The 24822-nt window shown below is 44.0% G+C and overlaps 1 long non-coding RNA gene across 1 annotated transcript; it reads left to right on the forward strand.

Annotated features, from left to right (window-relative positions):
• The first annotated feature begins 1842 nt into the window (after positions 1 to 1842).
• LOC120987320 lies at positions 1843 to 23747 on the forward strand. The gene is made up of 3 exons (XR_005775988.1): positions 1843 to 1948; positions 4904 to 4909; positions 23736 to 23747. It is a non-coding gene; the product is annotated as an uncharacterized LOC120987320 (long non-coding RNA).
• Positions 23748 to 24822: the final 1075 nt, after the last annotated feature.

Here is a 24822-nt window from a genome sequence, read left to right on the forward strand (position 1 = left end):
GATCATGTGATCGAGGCTTTATGGATGCTCCAAATTCTGTTTTAAAATTTTTGGTTCTTCAGACAGATCAGAAGGGTAAAATAAATGATGATGTCAACAAGACCAAACAAGGACACTAGTGACCCCGTTACAGAGTGGTGAGGTTGGCAACAGCAAAAGGAATAAAATTGTGCCCCAGTCACAGAGTGGGGAGGGTGGAAAAAGTGAAAGGAGTCAACATAGTACCCCAGTCGCAGAGTGGTGAGGGTGGCAACTGCATGAGGAGTCAACATAGAGGCCTAGTCACAGAGAGGGGAGGGTGGCAACCGCATGAGGAGTCAATACAGTGGCCCCATCACAAAGTGGAGAGGGTGACAACAGCATGAGGAGTCAACACAGTGGCCTAGTGACAGAGTGAAGAGAGTGGCAACTGCATGAGGAGTCAACATACTGACCCCGTGACAGAGTGGGGAGGTGGGGGGCAACAGCAGTGGCAGTAAAAGCACAAGATAATGGCAGTAGGAGAAGATGGCAGCAGAGGCAGTAGGTGTATGGCACAGGCGGGTGGCAGCTTCAGAAAAGTGGCTGAAGCAGGCAGCCAGAAGAAACAGGACTTTTATCACAATGTTTTGGTGTGGCTCCCAGAATAATCTAGTCTGATGCATCAGGCACTGGCATGTGGAAATCCTGGATGATCTACGCCTGATTCACCTTTACAAAGGTTAGTCTCTGAACATTTTGTGTTGTCGTTGGGGTAACTATGCACCCCGCTGCACTAAACACCCGCTCTGATGCCACACTACTGGCCATGTAGGAAAGCTTGTCCAGGGCAAGCTTCTGTGCCGTAGGATGAGTGCACGGTTATTCGATTATTGGCAAAACAAGTGACAAAGAGTAGGAGGAGGAGCATCAGGACCAGTAGATGATGGAAAGGAAACAAAGCTCCCTTCTGCTTAGTTGGTCGAGCCTTGACTGTAGGAGAAAGGGTGTGGGTTACTGAGAGATGCAGGGGTTGCTGTGTCAGGCTGTACAATAACATTAGCTCCACAGTTTTCCCAGGCCACTTTATGTTGACGCGGCATGTGTTGACGCAGGGCCGTGGCGACAAGAATAGGTGCACTACTGTGGTGGATGCAAACAGTAGCATCTCACTAAACCCTCACACTGATGTTAATAATGAGACTTTAGCCAGTATATTGTTTTGCTGGGGATCGCCCTTAGCAACAGACCACAAGCGCAGTATCTGCTCCCCCAAGCATAAATACACAACAGCATTTGGGGAGGAGCATTTCCTTTCTTTTGAGACCACGTATTTTTGTCATTTAAATCGTATATTTATATGTGGAGGTGTATAAACTCCAATCTAAATGCGCCTTGATTACCATCCATAGTCAGCCTTTAGGTGCACCTGTGAGGCCTGCAACATATCAGCCAGCCATGGGTGGGACTCTAAGCCTCCTCCCTCCTCCCATTGTATGTGTGGTTAGTCACACAGGAGGGAACGGGGGGCTGTTTTCTGTGAGTCGGACCTTACGCTGCTGTTATTTGCCCACTGGCTCCTGGTACTACCTATACGGTACAGGTAAGATTAGCGCTAGGTCCCGTGCCACTTGAGAAACCTTGGCATGGTGCGCGGGCTCAGGAATCTCCTTATTATAAGGATATACTGGCTAAAGTCTAATTTTTAACATCAGTGTGAGGGTTTAGTCAGATGTTACTGTTTGCATTCACCACAGTAGTGCACCTATTCTTGTAACTATTTATTCCAAATCATTCCACATCCACACATTTTACCATCTGGTGTAGGATGTCTCTGTGGCACTTGTGGTCTGCTGCAGGCATCCTCCACTGTATACATTTTTTGCTGGGGATCGACCTTAGCAACAGACCACAAGCGCAGTATCTGCTCCCTCGAGCATAAATGCACAACTGCATTTGGGGTTGAGTATTTCCTGCCTTTTGAGACCACGTATTTTTCTCATTTAAATAGCAGGGCCATGGTGCCAACATTGGCACCCTGGCCATGCTTCACCTTCTGCCCACAGTTTCTACAAACAGCCACACTGAGATCCTCTGGCGACTTGATGAAAAATTCCCACACCAGCGAGTATCATCCTCTAATGTCAACACGTCACTGATGTCACCTTCACCAGTCTCACCCAGTCTCAGGGCCATGTGTCTGACCTCTTGCAACACCTGCTCCCATGCAACTCTCATCGTTGCTACTTGCCTGCCTAAAGGAGGACGCAGTGGATCTCTCCTCCAAATCTTGGCTGGGCAGTAGCTGCTGACTGTGTTCAATAAGCTCGTCCTCGCTGAAAATTTGGAGCAGAGTCGACAGCATACAATACTTCCCGAGCAGAAGAAACAGAAAATGAAAGAGACAGGTTCAGGACAGGTGGGAACACAGAGTTGTTTCTGGCCATGCCAACTAAACGTGGTGTTAGAGGAACCCACTGACTTCTGGTTTGGGGCATCTGATGTCCTAGTTGAAATGTTGAAGACCGAGTCAACCATTCAAGGACAGCTGGGTTGCTGGTCAAAAACAAAGCCACTGGATGACACTGGAAGCTCTGGCCTGTTGCTGCGACTGCTCATACCACTCCACCTCCCTTCTTCTGCTTCTACTTCTGCCAGCTCCAGAAACATTTTTTCCACTGCCCATTCCCTTGGAAGGCTCTGGCATCTGTTGGACGTAACTGTAAATTAGCAGTAGTGTCCGGTCGCATTTCACCCCAGAATAAAGATGAATGGATTTTACTTATGTATAAAAGAGCATTAACACCCCCCCAAAAATCAGTGGTATCTAGGCCACATTTCCCCCCAATTATGCAATCAAGGATGATTGCATTACTTCATGTATAAAGGAACATGAACACCTCAAAATCAGCAGTATCGGTTGTTGTTTCACCCTATTTACACATCATGATTAACGGCTTTACTCATATAAAAAAAGAATGTTAACGCCCCAAAATCTGCAGTATCAGCCCCAATTTCACCCCATTTACAGAATTAAGGATTAATGGTATTACTTATGTTAAAAATAAATGTGAACACCTAAAATCAGTAGTATCAGGCTGCAATTTGACCCCAATTACACAATCAAGGATAATGGATTATTTATGTATAAAAAGAATGTGAACACTCTAAAATCAGTAGTATCAGGCCGCAATTTCACCCTAATTACACAATTAAGGATTGCCAGACTTAATTATGTATAAAAGAACTAGAACACCCCTAAAATCTGTAGTATCATGCCACAATTTTACCCCAATTACAGAATCAAGGATTAACAGATTAATTTATGTATAAAAAATGTAAACACCCCAAAATCTGTAGTATCAGGCTGCAATTTCCCCCCTATTACAGAATCAAGAATTAATGGAATTACTTATGTATAAAAGAACATGAACGACCTCAAAATTAGTAGTATCAGGCAGCAATTTTACCCCAATTACGCAATCAAGGATTAACAGATTTACTTATGTATAAAAGAATGTGAACCGCCCAAAATCTTTTGTATCAGACTGCAATTTTACCCCAATTCCAGAATCAAGGATTAATGGATTTACTAATGTATAAAAAAATGTGAACAACCTAAAATCTGTAGTATTAGAACACTTTTTCTAACCCCAATTAGTGCAGCAAGGTGTAATAGAATAGCTCCTATTACCCAGGCTTTACACCGTGCAATTGGTCCCTGCTCTCTTCCCTATAGTGTGGATAATTCCTCCCTACTATATCCCTACACTATCTCTAAGCTGTCCCTGTTCAAAAGTAATATTTTTTAAATAAAGTCTTTCCTAATCACTGTCCCTAGTGCCTGTAACGTCTCTCCCTGCACTAAGTTCACTGGAAAATGGCTTTGACATCACAGGGGTTTGCTATTTGCTGATTAGCTGGCTGCATGGCATTAAGAATGATCCCTCATTTCCGAGCTTCTTACTATCTCTTTCTAAAATGGCATCAGCCATTTTAGAAAAAAATCTGATTTGTTGCCACAAAATGTGAGGAAATTTGGCTTTGTGACAAATCAAATATTTCCTGAAATTCGGATAGAATTTCACTTCGTCAACTTCGATTCACTCAACACTTCTAACACATTTCAGTGTAATATTGCCACTGATTGCCGGAAGAACAAGCAAATGCTCGAATGTCCAGCAATCCAAATCTTTTGAGATATCAGAAAATTATCATTTGCAGGTGGCATATTGTGGTGTGTAATAACGATCTGCCACCAACAAATGACTCTACAGCATGGGGACGAGCGACGGCATAGCATCGCTCCTCCCCATGCTTCGGAGGAGACTGCTTAGGAGTAGACTCCTCCGCTAGTGAGCAGGTAACTGCTGGAAGGGAATGCTTCTCTCCCGACAATCGTCTTCTACATCTGGCTGTGTAATACAGCCATTAAATAAGTGTTTATGAGGTCAGGAGATCAGATATAAGGCTTCATATGAGCCATCAGATCAAGGAATTATAAGAAAACACAAAGTAACAGCTTTCAGACAGGCTGATTTTTTAATCTTTTATCTCAGAAACAGCTGAACATTTTTAATAAAGACCAATTAAAAAATGATTTGTAAACTAAAACGAGTAAAATTGAATTATAAAAAATGCCCCAAAGGTGTATATAGCCTATAAATTAAAGGGGTTTTCAGAGATTCACATATTGGTGACCTTTCTTCAGGTTAGGACATCAATATCAAATTTGTGGGTGTCGAACACCTGACACCCCTGCCAATCACCAGTTTCGTGCAGCCTGTGGGGCCCGAACTAGCACTTTGAACAGATCAAATAACTACTCAATTCTAAAAAGTTTTGAACGTGCAGGGTTAATGGACCACAACTCCCATTAACTTGTTTGAGAGAGAAAACATTACCAGGTTGGACCTTTCTTTATTTTCCAATTTTTTCTAGTCAGAAGGGAGTAGAAAATCTTTACTAAAGAGTTACCCTATTTATGTGTTCTTAAAAAGTAACTGAACTTTTGTATACATTATTGTTAACATGTCCCTAATGCCCTAATAACAGTTTGTGTAATGTACTTCTTAATGTAATGTAGGTATTAATGTTTTTTGCATTTTTAATACACTTTTCCCTCTCTAAAGCCCATGTTTCTCTGTGCACTTAAAATCTACTTTTCAGTACACCACTGACTTCTCAGCGGAGTATGGAGCACAGAGTTGACATTTTTATCAATGGGGCCGCAGCACAGGGAGTATGGGCAGGAGCGCATATTTGCTGCTCCTGCCCATGCCCCCCGGAGGTTTAACCAAATCCTGGCATAACACATGAGTACCCTCTAACCATGTGCTATGCCAGGATTAGCTGAGCGGAGTGGGCTCCTTCTTTGCTAAGCCCTGTAACCATGTGCCTGCTTCGCTAAGCTAAAAGCTGACATGCAGAACTCTTAGCTTAGCAAAGCAGGCAGTGGCAGGAGCCCACTCGGCTCAGTTAATCCTGGCATAGCACATGTTTACAGGGTACCCATGTGCCATGCCAGCATTTAGTAAACCAGCATATGCGCTCCTGCCTGCACTCAATGCTCTGTGGCCCCATCAATAAAAATGTGTACTCTGTCACCGCTGAGAGTCAGATTTAAAGTGCACAGCGTGCGATTTAGGGAGGGAAAAAGTATAATAAAAATGCAAAAACCATTAATAAAGTATATTACAAAAAGTGTTATTAGGGCATTAGGAACAGGTTACAAAAATTTATAAAAAAAAGTTTATTTACTCTTTAATATAAACAAGCTTAATACATGAATAACAAAGAAGAAACTTAAGTAGAATAAAATAACTTCCAAAAATAGCAGAGGTCTTCTAAAAATAGCCTCAATTCTTTTTGGAAGTTCCATAGCAGTAAGTGGAGAGGTTGCTGTGTAAGTGTGCCAATTATTCACATAGGGCCTTCATTCTTGAGATATGAGTGGTTCTAGAGGTGATACTAGTACCAATTAGATATTTATAGCATATCCTATCAATGTGCCATAAATATCCAGATGGGAATACCTCTTTAAATGCAATTGATTTATAATTCCAGTCAAATTAGTCTTATTTACCTATTGTGGGGTTTCGCTCTGGTAGATAGGGTAAGCGGGCACAGTACAGAGGCAAAAAACAAAACGTCAGTGTTCATTAACTCAAAACGTCAGTGTTCATTCACACTTGAGGCAATTGCACAAAACAGCACATAGCTTTGCAGTCTTGGTCTTAATTCACACACAATGGAAAATTCATATAATACAAGTCACCTAGCTGGATGTTCTGCCTCCAGTAGTCCACAGCAGGCTTTAGGGGGCCTGTTTCCCCAGCGTGCAGCTCTCAGCCCTCCAGTAGTGTTGATCACGAATATTCGAATTTCACATTTTTATCGCGAATATAGGTACTTCGAAAATTCGCGAATATTTCCAATATAGTTATATATATTCGTAATTTCGAATATTCAAATTAATTTTTTCCCTTTTTTTTTTTTCCGATTATTATATATATTTTTTTATCAGTACACATGATCCCTTACTGCTTCTAGCTTGTGGGCCAATAAGAAGGCTGCAATATACTTGACTTTAGGAGTAGTAGTGTTTGCGAATTTTGCTATATATTAGTTTTTTTCGAATATTCGCTATATTGCTATATATTCTTGTTTTAGAATATTACGAATATTCGAAAAAACGAAGTAATAGCAATATAGCGAATATTCGAAAAAAAACGAATATAGAGCAATTTAGCTAATATAGTGCTATAATCTTCTTTGTCTAATAGTTGTAAGTTGAAAAATTCGCAATAAAAAATTTGAATCCGAAAATTCGAATTACGAAAATTCGCATATTACACAATCATTACCTTTCCGATTTTTCGAGTAAAAAAATCGCGAATTTTCGAATTTGTGAATATTCGACGAATATTCTACAAAATATTCGCGAAATATCGCGAATTCGAATATGACCCCTGCCGCTCATCACTACCCTCCAGCACAGCACAAAGCCTCAGATCCCAAAAACAGAGACATCTCTGCTGAGCCCAGCTTCCTTTTTAAGGACAGCCAGGTGCTGTCAAAACCCGGACCGACACTTAAACTCCGGACCAATAAATGTTAAATTCTTACTATTTGGTACAAGGTTTTTATTAGATCGTATTCATTCCCTACAATGAATAATTTTATGCAAACTGTTACATTGCACAGTACAAACCCTTTAAAAAAAAAAGTTTTAAAAGTAAATAAAAATATCTACTTATGTTCTCCTAGTAAAAAATCTGAGATGCCATAAACTAAGTTATCACCCATTCCTGAATTAAAGGAACTGCATAGCTCTGTAGCTTCAATAACACAGTTTGGCAAATGTTCTCCTAAAATGGTTTAAACTTTTCACAGCAAACAATGCACATATGAGCTCATGACTGCATTTCCCAACTTGATCTCCTGTGACATTTTAGCATTTAAAGCTGTATTCCTCCTTTAATCAACTAAAATTCTTCTAGACCTTTTATATATATTTATATATATATATATATATATATATATATATATACACACATACATACTAGCAGTAGGACCTGGCTTCGCACAGGTATATTTAATCTATTTTATTTATGTTTGTATGTGTCGTTAAAAGATATCAACAGTATCCACTATAACAGTGACATCTACAGTACTCAGCCCCTTTAACAGTGACAGCCACAGCAACCTGCCCCCTTAACAGTAACATCCACAGCGTCCTTCCCTTTAACAGTGACCTCCACAGCGGCCACCCCTTTAACAGGGATTTCCACAATATCCCACCCCTTAACAGTGACCTCCACAGAGCTCTGTTCCCTAAAAATGTGACTTCCACAACACCCCGCCCCCTCTACAGCACCCCGCCCCTTAACACTGCGGACTGTCCCCTTAACTGTGACCTCCAACGTTCCCTGCCCCTTAACAGAAATCTCCACTGCATCCGCCCCTTTAACAGTGACCTCCACAGCATCCCGCCCCTCAATAGTGACCTCCACAGCAGCCCGACCCTTTAACAGTAACCTCCAAAGCGTCCGCTCCTTTATTAGTGACCTCCACAGTACCCGTCTCCTTAACAGTGATTTCCACAACACCCTGCCCCCTTAACAGTGGCCTCTACAGCAATCTGCCCCTTAACACTGACCTCCATAGCGGACTGTCCCTTTAACTGTGACCTCCACAGCAGCCTGCCCCTAGGGTAGCCAGAGGTCCGGTTTTAGGCCAGACAGTCGGGCTTTCAGACTCCCTGTCCTCCGTCCGGCGCAGCACTGTGCTGCTGAGCGCAAGCTGAAAGGAGAAAGTCATCCTCCCTCCCACCCCTGCAGCTGACAGCAGTTGATTTTTACCTTCATTTGATTAATCCCTGTCGGCTGCTGAGCGAGAGGGGGCGTGGTATAACCAAATCAGATGCGTGGCTTACCAGGACCTGGGGGTGGAGTTTTTAAGTCCGTCTTTTGAGGGTAGCCTGAATGGCCACCCTACCTGCCCCCTTAACTGTAACCTCCACAGCACTCGGCTCTCTTAACAGTGTCATCCACAAAGCCCTGCCCCTTTAAAGCTGACCTACAGCAGTGAAGAAAAATGTCTGGGTTGTTATGGAAACCTGGTTTAAAACTGTGTGTATGTGGAGACTAAGGGCCTGTGAGCTTCTATTGGCTGATAAGAGTCATGTGACTAGGTTTCTATTAGCTACTGCATTTTTTGGGAATATCTTAGGTACATCCTGTGTGCCAAATTTTGTAATTGTAAATATGACGGTTCGGATTCCTTTAGCAGACATACACACAGCTTTATACAGGTACATTATATATTTATATATATGTGTTGATCAAGCACTACCGAGCATAATGGAAGTCAATGGGAAAACCCGAGCATCTGAAGAGGAGGGGATGTCAGGTTTACAGAAAAAGGTTAGAAATTGATGGAAACACCACAAAAATGGTTTGGAAACAGCATGGGAAGGATGTTTGGATGCATCTTGGACTCCTATTACCTATAACATACAATAGACAACCACACAAAGGCTATTTGCCAAAAGCAGGGTATGTGCAAGCCAAGAAAATATCCATGAGACACATACAGTCAGCACACCTTACAATTGCAGCCTTGTGCACTATGAGACATTCAAAACCAGCAAGTTAGTAAGCCTCAAAGTTGCTTTATATCTGATGGATGGCTTGGGTGGACCTGTGCACCTAGATCATTATCATTAGGGTGACAAAAAGTTTTTTGATTGTCCTAACATAATATTCAATAAGCTTTCTATTCAGTTTTGTCATGTAAACTCATTTGCATAAACATGGGCCTATGGGAAAAACATGCAAATGAGCAGAATCTGCCTTGTTTTGCTGAGTCATGAACAGCACCATCTATTGGATTAATAGTCTTTTCATAAGACTAAGAATCTAATAAATGGCGCAGTTCATGAGTAGTGTTGATCGAAAATTTTTATAGCGAATTTTCCATGCAAATGGTGTTTCAGCTAAAAAAACAAGCAGATTCAGATAATTTGCATATGCCCACGATTATGCAAATGAGTTTACATGACAAAACTGGATAGAAAGGTTATTGAATATTATGCTAGAACAATCAGAAAACTTTTTGTCACCCTAATGATAATGATCTAGGTGCGCAAGTCCACCCAAGCCATCCAACAGTTATGAAGTAACTTTGCGGCTTACTGGCTCTTAATCAGATGAGAGCTGGTTTTGAATGTCTCATAGTGCACAAGGCTGCCGTTGTAAGTAGGGATGAGCGAACCAGAACTGTATAGTTCGGGTTCGTACCGAATTTTGGGGTGTCCGTGACACGGACCCGAACCCGAACATTTTCGTAAAAGTCTGTGTTCGGGTTCGGTGTTCGGCGCCTTCTTGGCGCTTTTTGAAAGGCTGCAAAGCAGCCAATCAACAAGCGTCATACTACTTGCCCCAAGAGGCCATCACAGCCATGCCTACTATTGGCATGGCTGTGATTGACCAGTGCAGCATGTGACCCAGTCTCTATTTAAGCTGGAGTCACGTAGCGCCGCACGTCACTCTGCTATGATCAGTGTAGGGAGAGGTTGCAGCTGCGATGTTAGGGCGAGATTAGGCAGATTAACTCCTCTAAAAGAATTCATTCTGTGATCGATCTGCAGCTGTGGATCATTGAAGTGCTATTATTGACTTGCTCACTTTTTTGAGGCTGCCCAGAGCGTTTTTAGATCACTTTTTTCTGGGGTGATCGGCGGCCATTTTGTGACTTGTGGTGCGCCAGCACAAGCTATCACCAAGTGTATTTAACCATCGATAGTGTGGTTATTTTGTGCTATATCCTACATCAGCTGCAGGCTGAGCCTGTGTCACCGAAGTGCATTTAACCATCAACAGTCTGGTTATTTTTTGGCCATATACTACATCAGCTGCAGGCTGAGCCTGTGTCACCGAAGTGCATTTAACCATCAACAGTCTGATTATTTTTTGGCCATATACTACATCTGGTGCAGGCTGAGCCTGTGTCACCCAAGTGCATTTAACCATCAACAGTGTGGTTATTTTTTGGCCATATATTACATCAGAAGCAAGTTGAGCCTGTCACCCAGCGCCTAAAAAATAGACCTGACATTTCTATTCAACCAAATCTGTACTGTTTTAGCTGGTCAAGTTATTTGTAGTGACCGTAAAGGCACACTTTTTTTTCTGGGTTGAAAAACTATTCCCAAATTTGCCATTCTCAAAATAACTAGTTTCTGGTATTTGAGGCCTACTTAAAATCTATCCCAAAAAGGATATCTTACATTTAAGGTGCTGATAGTGTCATTCAGAAAAACCTAAGACACACGCTAGCGTGCAGATAGAAGTCTGATTCTGTGATTAAACCTATACCTGTCACACAGCGCAAAAAAAAAACAGGCCTCACATCTCTATTTAACCAAATCTGTACTGTTTTAGCTGGTCAAGTTATTTGTAGTGACCGTAAAAGCACACTTTTTTTTCTGGGTTGAAAAACCATTCCCAAATTTGCCATTCTCAAAATAACTAGTTTTGGTATTTGAGGCCTACTTGAAATCTATCCCAAAAAGAATATCTTACATTGAAGGTACTGATAGTGTCATTCAGAAAAACCTAAGACACACGCTAGCGTGCAGATAGAAGTCTGATTCTGTGATTAAACCTATACCTGTCACACAGCGCAAAAAAAAAAACAGGTCTCACATCTCTATTCAACCAAATCTGCACTGTTTTAGCTGGTCAAGTTTTTTGTAGTGACCGTAAAAGCACACTTTTTTTTCTGGGTTGAAAAACCATTCCCAAATTTGCCATTCTCAAAATAACTAGTTTCTGGTATTTGAGGCCTACTTGAAATCTATCCCAAAAAGAATATCTTAAATTGAAGGTACTGATAGTGTCATTCAGAAAAACCTAAGACACATGCTACCGTGCTGATAGAAGTCTGATTCTGTGATTAAACCTATACCTGTCACACAGCGCAAAAAAAAACAGGTCTCACATCTCTATTCAACCAAATCTGCACTGTTTTAGCTGGTCAAGTTATTTGTAGTGACCGTAAAAGCACACTTTTTTTTCTGTGTTGAAAAACCATTTACAAATTTGCCATTCTCAAAATAACTAGTTTCTGGTATTTGAGGCCTACTTGAAATCTATCCCAAAAAGAATATCTTAAATTGAAGGTACTGATAGTGTCATTCAGAAAAACCTAAGACACACGCTAGCGTGCTGATAGAAGTCTGATTCTGTGATTAAACCTATACCTGTCACAGCGCAAAAAAAAACAGGTCTCAGATCTCTATTCAACCAAATCTGCACTGTTTTAGCTGGTCAAGTTATTTGTAGTGACCGTAAAAGCACACTTTTTTTTCTGGGTTGAAAAACCATTCCAAATTTGCCATTCTCAAAATAACTAGTTTCTGGTATTTGAGGCCTACTTGAAATCTATCCCAAAAAGAATATCTTAAATTGAAGGTACTAATAGTGTCATTCAGAAAAACCTAAGACACACGCTAGCGTGCTGATAGAAGTCTGATTCTGTGATTAAACCTATACCTGTCACACAGCGCAAAAAAAAAACAGGCCTCACATCTCTATTCAACCAAATCTGTACTGTTTAGCTGGTCAAGTTATTTGTAGTGACCGTAAAAGCACACTTTTTTTTCTGGGTTGAAAAACCATTCCCAAATTTGCCATTCTCAAAATAACTAGTTTCTGGTATTTGAGGCCTACTTGAAATCTATCCCAAAAAGAATATCTTACATTGAAGGTACTGATAGTGTCATTCAGAAAAACCTAAGACACACGCTAGCGTGCTGATAGAAGTCTGATTCTGTGATTAAACCTATACCTGTCACACAGCGCAAAAAAAAACAGGCCTCACATCTCTATTTAACCAAATCTGTACTGTTTTAGCTGGTCAAGTTATTTGTAGTGACCGTAAAAGCACACTTTTTGTTCTGGGTTGAAAAACCCTTCCAAATTTGCCATTCTCAAAATAACTAGTTTCTGGTATTTGAGGCCTACTTGAAATCTATCCCAAAAAGAATATCTTACATTTAAGGTACTGATAGTGTCATTCAGAAAAACCTAAGACACACGCTAGCGTGCTGATAGAAGTCTGATTCTGTGATTAAACCTATACCTGTCACACAGCGCAAAAAAAAACAGGCCTCACATCTCTATTTAACCAAATCTGTACTGTTTTAGCTGGTCAAGTTATTTGTAGTGACCGTAAAAGCACACTTTTGTTCTGGGTTGAAAAAACCATTCCCAAATTTGCCATTCTCAAAATAACTAGTTTCTGGTATTTGAGGCCTACATGAAATCTATCCCAAAAAGAATATCTTACATTGAAGGTACTGATAGTGTCATTCAGAAAAACCTAAGACACACGCTAGCGTGCTGATAGAAGTCTGATTCTGTGATTAAACCTATACCTGTCACACAGCGCAAAAAAAAAACAGGTCTCACATCTCTATTCAACCAAATCTGCACTGTTTTAGCTGGTCAAGTTATTTGTAGTGACCGTAAAAGCACACTTTTTTTTCTGGGTTGAAAAACCATTGCCAAATTTGCCATTCTCAAAATAACTAGTTTCTGGTATTTGAGGCCTACTTGAAATCTATCCCAAAAAGAATATCTTACATTGAAGGTACTGATAGTGTCATTCAGAAAAACCTAAGACACACGCTAGCGTGCTGATAGAAGTCTGATTCTGTGATTAAACCTATACCTGTCACACAGCGCAAAAAAAAACACGCCTCACATCTCTATTCAACCAAATCTGTACTGTTTTAGCTGGTCAAGTTATTTGTAGTGACCGTAAAAGCACACTTTTTTTTCTGGGTTGAAAAACCATTCCCAAATTTGCCATTCTCAAAATAACTAGTTTCCGGTATTTGAGGCCTACTTGAAATCTATCCCAAAAAGAATATCTTACATTGAAGGTACTGATAGTGTCATTCAGAAAAACCTAAGACACACGCTAGCGTGCTGATAGAAGTCTGATTCTGTGATTAAACCTATACCTGTCACACAGCGCAAAAAAAAACAGGCCTCACATCTCTATTTAACCAAATCTGGACTGTTTTAGCTGGTCAAGTTATTTGTAGTGACCGTAAAAGCACACTTTTTGTTCTGGGTTGAAAAACCCTTCCAAATTTGCCATTCTCAAAATAACTAGTTTCTGGTATTTGAGGCCTACTTGAAATCTATCCCAAAAAGAATATCTTACATTTAAGGTACTGATAGTGTCATTCAGAAAAACCTAAGACACACGCTAGCGTGCTGATAGAAGTCTGATTCTGTGATTAAACCTATACCTGTCACACAGCACAAAAAAAAACAGGCCTCACATCTCTATTTAACCAAATCTGTACTGTTTTAGCTGGTCAAGTTATTTGTAGTGACCGTAAAGCACACTTTTTGTTCTGGGTTGAAAAACCATTCCCAAATTTGCCATTCTCAAAATAACTAGTTTCTGGTATTTGAGGCCTACTTGAAATCTATCCCAAAAAGAATATCTTACATTGAAGGTACTGATAGTGTCATTCAGAAAAACCTAAGACACACGCTAGCGTGCTGATAGAAGTCTGATTCTGTGATTAAACCTATACCTGTCACACAGCGCAAAAAAAACAGGCCTCACATCTCTATTCAACCAAATCTGTACTGTTTTAGCTGGTCAAGTTATTTGTAGTGATCGTAAAAGCACACTTTTTTTTCTGGGTTGAAAAAACCATTCCCAAATTTGCCATTCTCAAAATAACTAGTTTCTGGTATTTGATGCCTACTTCAAATCTATCCCAAAAAGAATATCTTACATGAAGGTACTGATAGTGTCATTCAGAAAAACCTAAGACACACGCTAGCGTGCTGATAGAAGTCTGATTCTGTGATTAAACCTATACCTGTCACACAGCGCAAAAAAAAAAACAGGCCTCACATCTCTATTCAACCAAATCTGCACTGTTTTAGCTGGTCAAGTTATTTGTAGTGACCGTAAAAGCACACTTTTTTTTCTGGGTTGAAAAACTATTCCCAAATTTGCCATTCTCAAAATTGTGGTGAACGGGAACAATGAGGAAAACATCTAATAAGGGACGCGGACGCGGACGTGGACATGGTCGTGGTGGTGTTAGTGGACCCTCTGGTGCTGGGAGAGGACGTGGCCGTTCTGCCACAGCCACACGTCCTAGTGAACCAACTACCTCAGGTCCCATTAGCCAGCAGAATTTACAGCGATATTTGGTGGGGCCCAATGCCGTTCTAAGGATGGTAAGGCCTGAGCAGGTACAGGCATTAGTCAATTGGGTGGCCGACAGTGGATCCAGCACGTTCACATTATCTCCCACCCAGTCTTCTGCAGAAAGCGCACAGATGGCGCATGAAAACCAAGCCCATCGGTCTGTCACATCACCCCCATGCATATCAGGTAAACTGTCTGAGCCTCAAGTTATGCAGCAGTCTCTTATGCTGTTTGAAGACTCTGCTGCCAGGGTTTCCCAAGGGCATCCACCTAGCCCTTCCCCAGGGGTGGAAGAGATAGAATGCACTAACGCACAACCACTTATGTTTCCTGATGATGAGGACATGGGAATACCACCTCAGCACGTCTCTGATGATGACGAAACACAGGTGCCAACTGCTGCGTCTTTCTGCAGTGTGCAGACTTAACAGGAGGTCAGGGATCAAGACTGGGTGGAAGACGATGCAGGGGACGATGAGGTCCTAGACCCCACATGGAATGAAGGTCGTGCCACTGACTTTTACAGTTCGGAGGAAGAGGCAGTGGTGAGACCGAGCCAACAGCGTAGCAAAAGAGGGAGCAGTGGGCAAAATCAGAACACCCGCCGCCAAGAGACTCCGCCTGCTACTGACCGCCGCCATCTGGGACTGAGCACCCCAAAGGCAGCTTCAAGGAGTTCCCTGGCATGGCACTTCTTCAAACAATGTGCTGACGAAAAGACCCGAGTGGTTTGCACGCTGTGCCATCAGAGCCTGAAGCGAGGCATTAACGTTCTGAACCTTAGCACAACCTGCATGACCAGGCACCTGCATGCAAAGCATGAACTGCAGTGGAGTAAACACCTTAAAAACAAGGAAGTCACTCAGGCCCCCTCTGCTACCTCTTCTGCTGCTGCCGCCTCGGCCTCTTCTGCTGCTGCCGCCGCCTCGGCCTCTTCCTCCGCCTCTGGAGGAACGTTGGCACCTGCCGCCCAGCAAACAGAGGATGTACCACCAACACCACCACCTGCGTCACCAAGCATCTCAACCATGTCACACGGCAGCGTTCAGCTCTCCATCTCACAAACATTTGAGAGAAAGCGTAAATTCCCACCTAGCCACCCTCGATCCTTGGCCCTGAATGCCAGCATTTCTAAACTACTGGCCTATGAAATGCTGTCATTTAGGCTGGTGGACACACACAGCTTCAAACAGCTCATGTCACTTGCTGTCCCACAGTATGTTGTTCCCAGCCGCCACTACTTCTCCAAGAGAGCCGTGCCTTCCCTGCACAAACAAGTGTCCGATAAAATCAAGTGTGCACTGCGCAACGCCATCTGTGGCAAGGTCCACCTAACCACAGATACGTGGACCAGTAAGCACGGCCAGGGACTCTATATCTCCCTAACTGTACACTGGGTAAATGTAGTGGCGGCTGGGCCCCAGGCGGAGAGCTGTTTAGCGCACGTCCTTCCGCCGCCAAGGATCGCAGGGCAACATTCTTTGCCTCCTGTCTCCTCCTCCTCCTACTCAGCTTCCTCCTCCTCTTCTTCCACCTGCTCATCCAGTCAGCCACACACCTTCACCACCAACTTCAGCACAGCCCGGGGTAAACGTCAGCAGGCCATTCTGAAACTCATATGTTTGGGGGACAGGCCCCACACCGCACAGGAGTTGTGGCGGGGTATAGAACAACAGACCGACGAGTGGTTGCTGCCGGTGAGCCTCAAGCCCGGCCTGGTGGTGTGCGATAATGGGCGAAATCTCGTTGCAGCTCTGGGACTAGCCGGTTTGACGCACATCCCTTGCCTGGCGCATGTGCTGAATTTGGTGGTGAAGAAGTTCATTCGCAACTACCCCGACATGTCAGAGCTGCTGCATAAAGTGCGGGCCGTCTGTTCGCGCTTCCGGCATTCACACCCTGCCGCTGCTCGCCTGTCTGCGCTACAGCGTAACTTCGGCCTTCCCGCTCACCGCCTCATATGCGACGTACCCACCAGGTGGAACTCCACCTTGCATATGCTGGACAGACTGTGCGAGCAGCAGCAGGCCATAGTGGAGTTTGAGCTGCAGCACGCACGGGTCAGTCGCACTGCGGATCAGACCCACTTCACCACCAATGACTGGGCCTCCATGCGAGACCTGTGTGCCCTGTTGCGCTGTTTCGAGTACTCCACCAACATGGCCAGTGGCGATGACGCCGTTATCAGCGTTACAATACCACTTCTATGTCTCCTTGAGAAAACACTTAGGGCGATGATGGAAGAGGAGGTGGCCCAGGAGGAAGAGGAGGAAGAGGGGTCATTTTAGCACTTTCAGGCCAGTCTCTTCGAAGTGACTCAGAGGGAGGTTTTTTGCAACACCAGAGGCCAGGTACAAATGTGGCCAGACAGGGCCCACTACTGGAGGACGAGGAGGACGAGGATGAGGAGGAGGTGGAGGAGGATGAGGATGAAGCAAGTTCACAGCGGGGTGGCACCCAAAGCAGCTCGGGCCCATCACTGGTGCGTGGCTGGGGGGAAACACAGGACGATGATGATACACCTCACACAGAGGACAGCTTGTCCTTACCTCTGGGCAGCCTGGCACACATGAGCGACTACATGCTGCAGTGCCTGCGCAACGACAGCAGAGTTGCCCACATTTTAACGTGTGCGGACTACTGGGTTGCCACCCTGCTGGATCCCCGGTACAAAGACAATGTGCCCACCTTACTTCCCACACTGGAGCGTGATAGGAAGATGCGCGACTACAAGCGCATGTTGGTAGACGCGCTACTGGGAGCATTCCCAAATGTCACAGGGGAACCAGTGGAAGCCCAAGGCGAAGGCAGAGGAGGAGCAAGAGGTCGCCAACGCAGCTGTGTCACGGCCAGCTCCTCTGAGGGCAGGGTTAGCATGGCAGAGATGTGGAAAAGTTTTGTCACCACGCCACAGCTAAGTGCACCACCACCTGATACGGAACGTGTTAGCAGGAGGCAACATTTCCCTAACATGGTGGAACAGTACCTGTGCACACCCCTCCACGTACTGACTGATGGTTCGGCCCCATTCAACTTCTGGGTCTCCAAATTGTCCACGTGGCCAGAGCTAGCCTTTTATGCCTTGGAGGTGCTGGCCTGCCCGGCGGCCATCGTTTTGTCTGAACGTGTATTCAGCACGGCAGGGGGCGTCATTACAGACAAACGCAGCCGCCTGTCTACAGCCAATGTGGACAAGCTGACGTTCATAAAAATGAACCAGGCATGGATCCCACAGGACCTGTCCATCCCTTGTGCAGATTAGATATTAACTACCTCCCCTTAACAATATATTATTCTACTCCAGGGCACTTCCTCATTCAATACTATTTTTAATTTCATTTTACCATTATATTGCGGGGCAACCCAAAGTTGAATGAACCTCTCCTCTGTCTGGGTGCCGGGGCCTAAATGTGTGACAGTGGCCTGTTCCAGTGGTGGGTGACGTGAAGCCTGATTCTCTGCTATGACATGAAGACCTATTCTGTGCTGACATGAAGCCAGATTCTCTGTTACGCGACCTCTCTCCTCTGCCTGGGTGCCGGGGCCTAAATGTGTGACAGTGGCCTGTTCCAGTGGTGGGTGACGTGAAGCCTGATTCTCTGCTATGACATGAAGACAGATTCTGCGCTGACATAAGGCCAGATTCTCTGTTACGGGACCGCTCTCCTCTGTCTGGGTGCCGGGGCCTAAATGTGTGACAGTGGCCTGTTCCAGTGGTGGGTGACATGAAGCCTGATTCTCTGCTATGACATGAAGACAGATTCTGCGCTGACATAAGGCCAGATTCTCTGTTACGGGACCGCTCTCCTCTGTCTGGGTGCCGGGGCCTAAATGTGTGACAGTGGCCTGTTCCAGTGGTGGGTGACATGAAGCCTGATTCTCTGCTATGACATGAAGACAGATTCTGCGCTGACATAAGGCCAGATTCTCTGTTACGGGACCGCTCTCCTCTGTCTGGGTGCCGGGGCCTAAATGTGTGACAGTGGCCTGTTCCAGTGGTGGGTGACATGAAGCCTGATTCTCTGCTATGACATGAAGACAGATTCTGCGCTGACATAAGGCCAGATTCTCTGTTACGGGACCGCTCTCCTCTGTCTGGGTGCCGGGGCCTAAATGTGTGACAGTGGCCTGTTCCAGTGGTGGGTGACGTGAAGCCTGATTCTCTGCTATGACATGAAGACATATTCTGCGCTGACATAAGGCCAGATTCTCTGTTACGGGACCGCTCTCCTCTGTCTGGGTGCCGGGGCCTAAATGTGTGACAGTGGCCTGTTCCAGTGGTGGGTGACGTGAAGCCTGATTCTCTACTATGACATGAATACAGATTCTGCGCTGACATAAGGCCAGATTCTCTGTTACGGGACCTCTCTCCTCTGCCTGGGTGCCTGGGCCTAAATGTGTGACAGTGGCCTGTTCCAGTGGTGGGTGACGTGAAGCCTGATTCTCTGCTATGACATGAAGACAGATTCTGCGCTCACATAAGGCCAGATTCTCTGTTACGGGACCTCTCTCCTCTGCCTGGGTGCCTGGGCCTAAATGTGTGACAGTGGCCTGTTCCAGTGGTGGGTGACGTGAAGCCTGATTCTCTGCTATGACATGAAGACAGATTCTGCGCTGACATAAGGCCAGATTCTCTGTTACGGGACCTCTCTCCTCTGCCTGGGTGCCTGGGCCTAAATGTTTGACAGTGGCCTGTTCCAGTGGTGGGTGACGTGAAGCCTGATTCTCTGCTATGACATGAAGACAGATTCTGCGCTGACATAAGGCCAGATTCTCTGTTACGGGACCGCTCTCCTCTGTCTGGGTGCCGGGGCCTAAATGTGTGACAGTGGCCTGTTCCAGTGGTGGGTGACGTGAAGCCTGATTCTCTGCTATGACATGAATACAGATTCTGCGCTGACATAAGGCCAGATTCTCTGTTATGGGACCTCTCTCCTCTGCCTGGGTGCCTGGGCCTAAATGTGTGACAGTGGCCTGTTCCAGTGGTGGGTGACGTGAAGCCTGATTCTCTGCTATGACATGAAGACAGATTCTGCGCTGACATAAGGCCAGATTCTTTGTTACGGGACCTCTCTCCTCTGCCTGGGTGCCTGGGCCTAAATGTGTGACAGTGGCCTGTTCCAGTGGTGGATGACGTGAAGCCTGATTCTCTGCTATGACATGAAGACAGATTCTGCGCTGACATAAGGCCAGATTCTCTGTTACGGGACCTCTCTCCTCTGCCTGGGCGCCTGGGCCTAAATGTTTGACAGTAGCCTGTTCGAGTGGTGGGTGACGTGAAGCCTGATTCTCTGCTATGACATGAAGACAGATTCTGCGCTGACATAAGGCCAGATTCTCTGTTACGGGACCTCTCTCCTCTGCCTGGGTGCCGGGGTCTAAATGTGTGACAGTGGCCTGTTCCAGTGGTGGGTGATGTGAAGCCTGATTCTCTGCTATGACATGAAGACAGATTCTGCGCTGACATAAGGCCAGATTCTCTGTTACGGGACCTCTCTCCTCTGCCTGGGTGCCTGGGCCTAAATGTGTGACAGTGGCCTGTTCCAGTGGTGGGTGACGTGAAGCCTGATTCTCTGCTATGACATGAAGACAGATTCTGTGCTGACATAAGGCCAGATTCTCTGTTACAGGACCTCTCTCCTCTGCCTGGGTGCCTGGGCCTAAATGTTTGAAAGTGGCCTGTTCCAGTGGTGGGTGACGTGAAGCCTGATTCTCTGCTATGACATGAAGACAGATTCTGCGCTGACATAAGGCCAGATTCTCTGTTACGCGACCTCTCTCCTCTGCCTGGGTGCCTGGGCCTAAATGTGTGACAGTGGCCTGTTCCAGTGGTGGGTGACGTGAAGCCTGATTCTCTGCTATGACATGAATACAGATTCTGACATAAGGCCAGATTCTCTGTTACGGGACCGCTCTCCTCTGTCTGGGTGCCGGGGCCTAAATGTGTGACAGTGGCCTGTTCCAGTGGTGGGTGACGTGAAGCCTGATTCTCTGCTATGACATGAATACAGATTCTGCGCTGACATAAGGCCAGATTCTCTGCTATGGCATGAAGAGACTGATTCTCTGCTGACATGAAGCCAGATTCTTTGCTATGGCATGAAGAGACTGATTCTCTGCTGACGTGAAGCCAGATTCTCTGCTATGCGACCTCTGTCCAATTGATATTGGTTCATTTTTATTTTTTTAATTTTAATTTTAATTCATTTCCCTATCCACATTTGTTTGCAGGGGATTTACCTACATGTTGCTGCCTTTTGCAGCCCTCTAGCTCTTTCCTGGGCTGTTTTACAGCCTTTTTAGTGCCCAAAAGTTCGGGTCCCCATTGACTTCAATGGGGTTCGGGTTCGGGACGAAGTTCGGATCGGGTTCGGATCCCGAACCCGAACATTTCCGGGAAGTTCGGCCGAACTTCTCGGACCCGAACATCCAGGTGTTCGCTCAACTCTAGTTGTAAGGTATGCTGACTGTTATCTGTCTCATGGATAGATGGTTGGCTTGCACATACTTGTGGTTGTCTATTGTATGTCAAAGGTAATGGAAGTCCAAAATGCATCCAGACATCCTTCCCATGCTGTTTCCAAACCATTCAGGTGGTGTTTTAATCAATTTCTAACCTTTTTTTTGTGAACCAGATACCCTCTCTTCTTCAGAGCAAGGGGCTCTTTTTTTAATGCTTGGGGCTCCCATTGATTTTCATTGTGTTCAACAGTATTCGGCCAAACACAGCGATGTCCCAAGCATAGCGATGCCGAACTGCTGTTTGGTCGAGCATGCTCGCTCAACACTAATATATATATATATATATATATATAAAATAAGAACTGATATAGCTTGTGATCTACAAACTAGAAGACAGGATGGTGTCCACTAATCACCTACACTTATGTGTCTGTTGAGCCATTGTTAGAAACACGTGTGCTTACGCTATGAAAAAGACATCAAAGACTAGTATAGAGGACATGAATTCCTTTCTATGTGATTGACAGTGTTGTTGTGAAATTCTCCTGTCAATAATTTCTTCAACACTCTTGGTCAGTTCTTCAGAAAGGATAATTAGAGTTAATAGTTTCAATGAATGGAGTGACAACCAGGAGTGACTTTGTATAGCTGTGTCCTATTTAAAAGATAAAACTGAGTTTTTCCTGTTGGTCTGGTCTGCTAAAACAAAGAAGTTTTCTGAGGATTTTAGACATAACATTGTTGATGAAAAAAAAAAATTGTTGATGAAAATTGTTGATGAAAATAAATTGTTACTGTGGAATCAATATACAGGTTTACTGTAAGGACAGGTGGCTCTACAGAGTGCCATTATACCAACTATGGGCACTACATGGACTATTATAGCTACTGGGGTGCTATAGACGGCATTGTATTTACTAGGGACACTGTGAGGAGCATAATACTTACTGGAATATTATACCTACTGGGGGCACTACAGGGGACATTATACCTACTGAGGGCACTATAAGGGGCATTTTAACCACTTAGGCATTATAGGGGGCATTATAACTAGTTGGGCTCTACAAGGGGCATTATAACTAGTGTAAGGACTATAAGGGGCATTATAACTACTAGGGCACTAAAGGGGGCATTATACAGTAACTACTGAGAGGACAATATAACTTATTAATCTTATTAATTATAGGGGAACTATAGAGAGACCTTATTACTACTGGGTGCACTATGGTTGGCATTATTATTTCAAACATGGAGGGCACTGGTAATAATAGAAACACTCTTGGGGAGAATTATCATTATTGGAGGCCCTATTACTAATGATGGACTAGATGGACTATCTTTTATTTTATTATGAAGCGCTATCTGAATGGCAGTATCATTTCTGCACTATAGTATTTGGGGGACTTGGGGAGCACAGCAGGAACAGTATTGGCGTAGTGGCAGAATAAAACTGCTGTGGTACCAGGGTGGGGAGGATGATAGAAAATTAAGGAATGTAACATATCCTCTACATCAGAGGAGATGTCACCTGTTAGACACTGGATGCAATAAGTTTGTTTGGTAGTGCTAAATGTAGTGTCCATCCAGCAAGTAAAATATGTCTTTAGTGCTAGGGCATGTGAGAGGAGAAGTTTACATAGAGAACTTGGCTTACATGCATTTGGTCTTGGGCCCACATCTTTTGAGACCCTAGCAATGACCCTTATATTTCCCAATACACAGTACTCTCTCTCTGTAGTACACCATAAAAAGAAGCAACAGCACCATAAAGGACATTATACAGCAGTACTTAACAATACTGATGTGAATAAAGTACTCGATGAGACTCAATATTAGCTGTAGAATCCTCTCTGTTTTTGTTTCAATAAGTTCATCTTCTTCTCCTCTACATATCATGTCTGTATGTGTCCCTTCTGAAAATCCTCCCTCCAACCAACTTCCCATCTCCATAAACGTCTATGGGCTGCATGTAATCTGATCCTTCAGTGAGCTGTCAATTTGTCTTGGGAGGCCAGGATGGATTTAGCAGATAATTTATAGTAATGAGTGGGGACCAGGAATTGAGCCTGATAAATGGATAATGAGGTATTTAAGTGCATAAGTGGATAATGAAGTATTACATAATTTCTTATCGCTTGTGCTATTGATTTTTGCAAAGCTTGCAGAAAGTATAATGCTTAATAAAAGGGGTTTATTTCTAGAGATGAGTGGATTTCTTGAAATGTGCTTTGCATGAGAATCTTTTAAATGTGATTCCTGTCCAAATCTATTTTACCATAATCAAAAGTGCTCCAATTGGCCTGAAAATTGATGTATGACATTCTGAGGTCTTCTAGAACATATATGTCACAGTCGTTACCTCTGGCTGTGACCTTCCGTCCTTGCTCATTCGGCGCTACTCGCTGAAGTTCCGTTCCTGTGTGCCATTTGTGGTTCTTTATGGGTTAACTCCCCTGTGTGCCTATTAGGAGTTAATCCTCTGTCTGCTCCGTGGGTGTGGTCTCTCTGCTGCACCCATGGAACCTGTATATAAGGCTGAGGTTTCCTCAGTTCTGTGTCAGCTCTCCTGGTGTGTGTTGTCTTGTCCTGCTCCTGGTTTGTACTCTCTCCCATGCTGCTGACCCATGGGATCCGTGTCTGTCTGTGCTCTGTGGGTTTCCCTACTTGTTCATTTATGTCCTTTCCCGTTCTCTTTCCTGTCTTTCTTTTATCTGTTCTGCCAGTTATGTTTTAGTTACTTTGTGTGTATTCATATGTCTGTGTTCAGCAAGCCTTTTCAGCAGAGTGGCATGCGCAAGGCCATGCAGTTTACTACTGGTGGAGCAAGTCCTTCTCTGCTCATTGTCAATCCTGTTTCCTTGCTATGTACTCCTGCTTGTGCTATTAGTTGTCCTGTTTGTATTTGCCTGTCTGTTATGTATGCCTATGTGCCGTCGGTACCTTCTGGTACCTGTTGTCCATTAGCTCCTGCTGTCACTGTCTAGTTCACGCTCCAGAGTGGACCCTGGCAACTTCCTGCAGCAAAGTCTAACCCTACCATCTAGGGCTCTAGTGAATACCAGGAGTTGCTTAGTCACGCCACTCTGGAGTATTACTAGACAGTGGCGCAGTGGGGGTTTTCTCCCACTGTGCTGACGGTACATAGAGCTCTTGTTTTGTCTGTGCTGCCTTCACTGGTTTTGGTTTGTGCAATAAACTCTTATGTGTCTGTACCTGATTTCTGTTTGTTTATTGCTTGACGATGCGGTGGTCTCTCCTGGGACCTCCAACTCGTGACATTATATTTTTCTATCTTGTCTTTCTCTTTTATATTTTTTTACATTTTTGCTCTTTAGCTCCTGCCTCCATTTTGAGCTCTTTAACGTAATGACAGCAATAGCTAATAATGTCAGAATGACACTAACATATAGCTATGGGAAAATACAGGATACTAATTCAAAAAGAGGATGTGGACATCAATTAAAACATAACTTTTACTATATCTTGGTAAAATATATAGAGGTCTTGAAATATACAAAAATTGGTGAGAACCAAACCACAAACAAATCAAAAAACAAAGATAAAGTCACCCATGTAGCAATTTGAATGGCTCTTACTAGTGATGAGCGAATAGAAGTTGACGAAGTGGAATTCGATCCGAATTTCAGG

The sequence above is a fragment of the Bufo bufo genome, chromosome 1 (assembly GCF_905171765.1).
Source record: "Bufo bufo chromosome 1, aBufBuf1.1, whole genome shotgun sequence".
Classification (NCBI taxonomy): domain Eukaryota; kingdom Metazoa; phylum Chordata; class Amphibia; order Anura; family Bufonidae; genus Bufo; species Bufo bufo.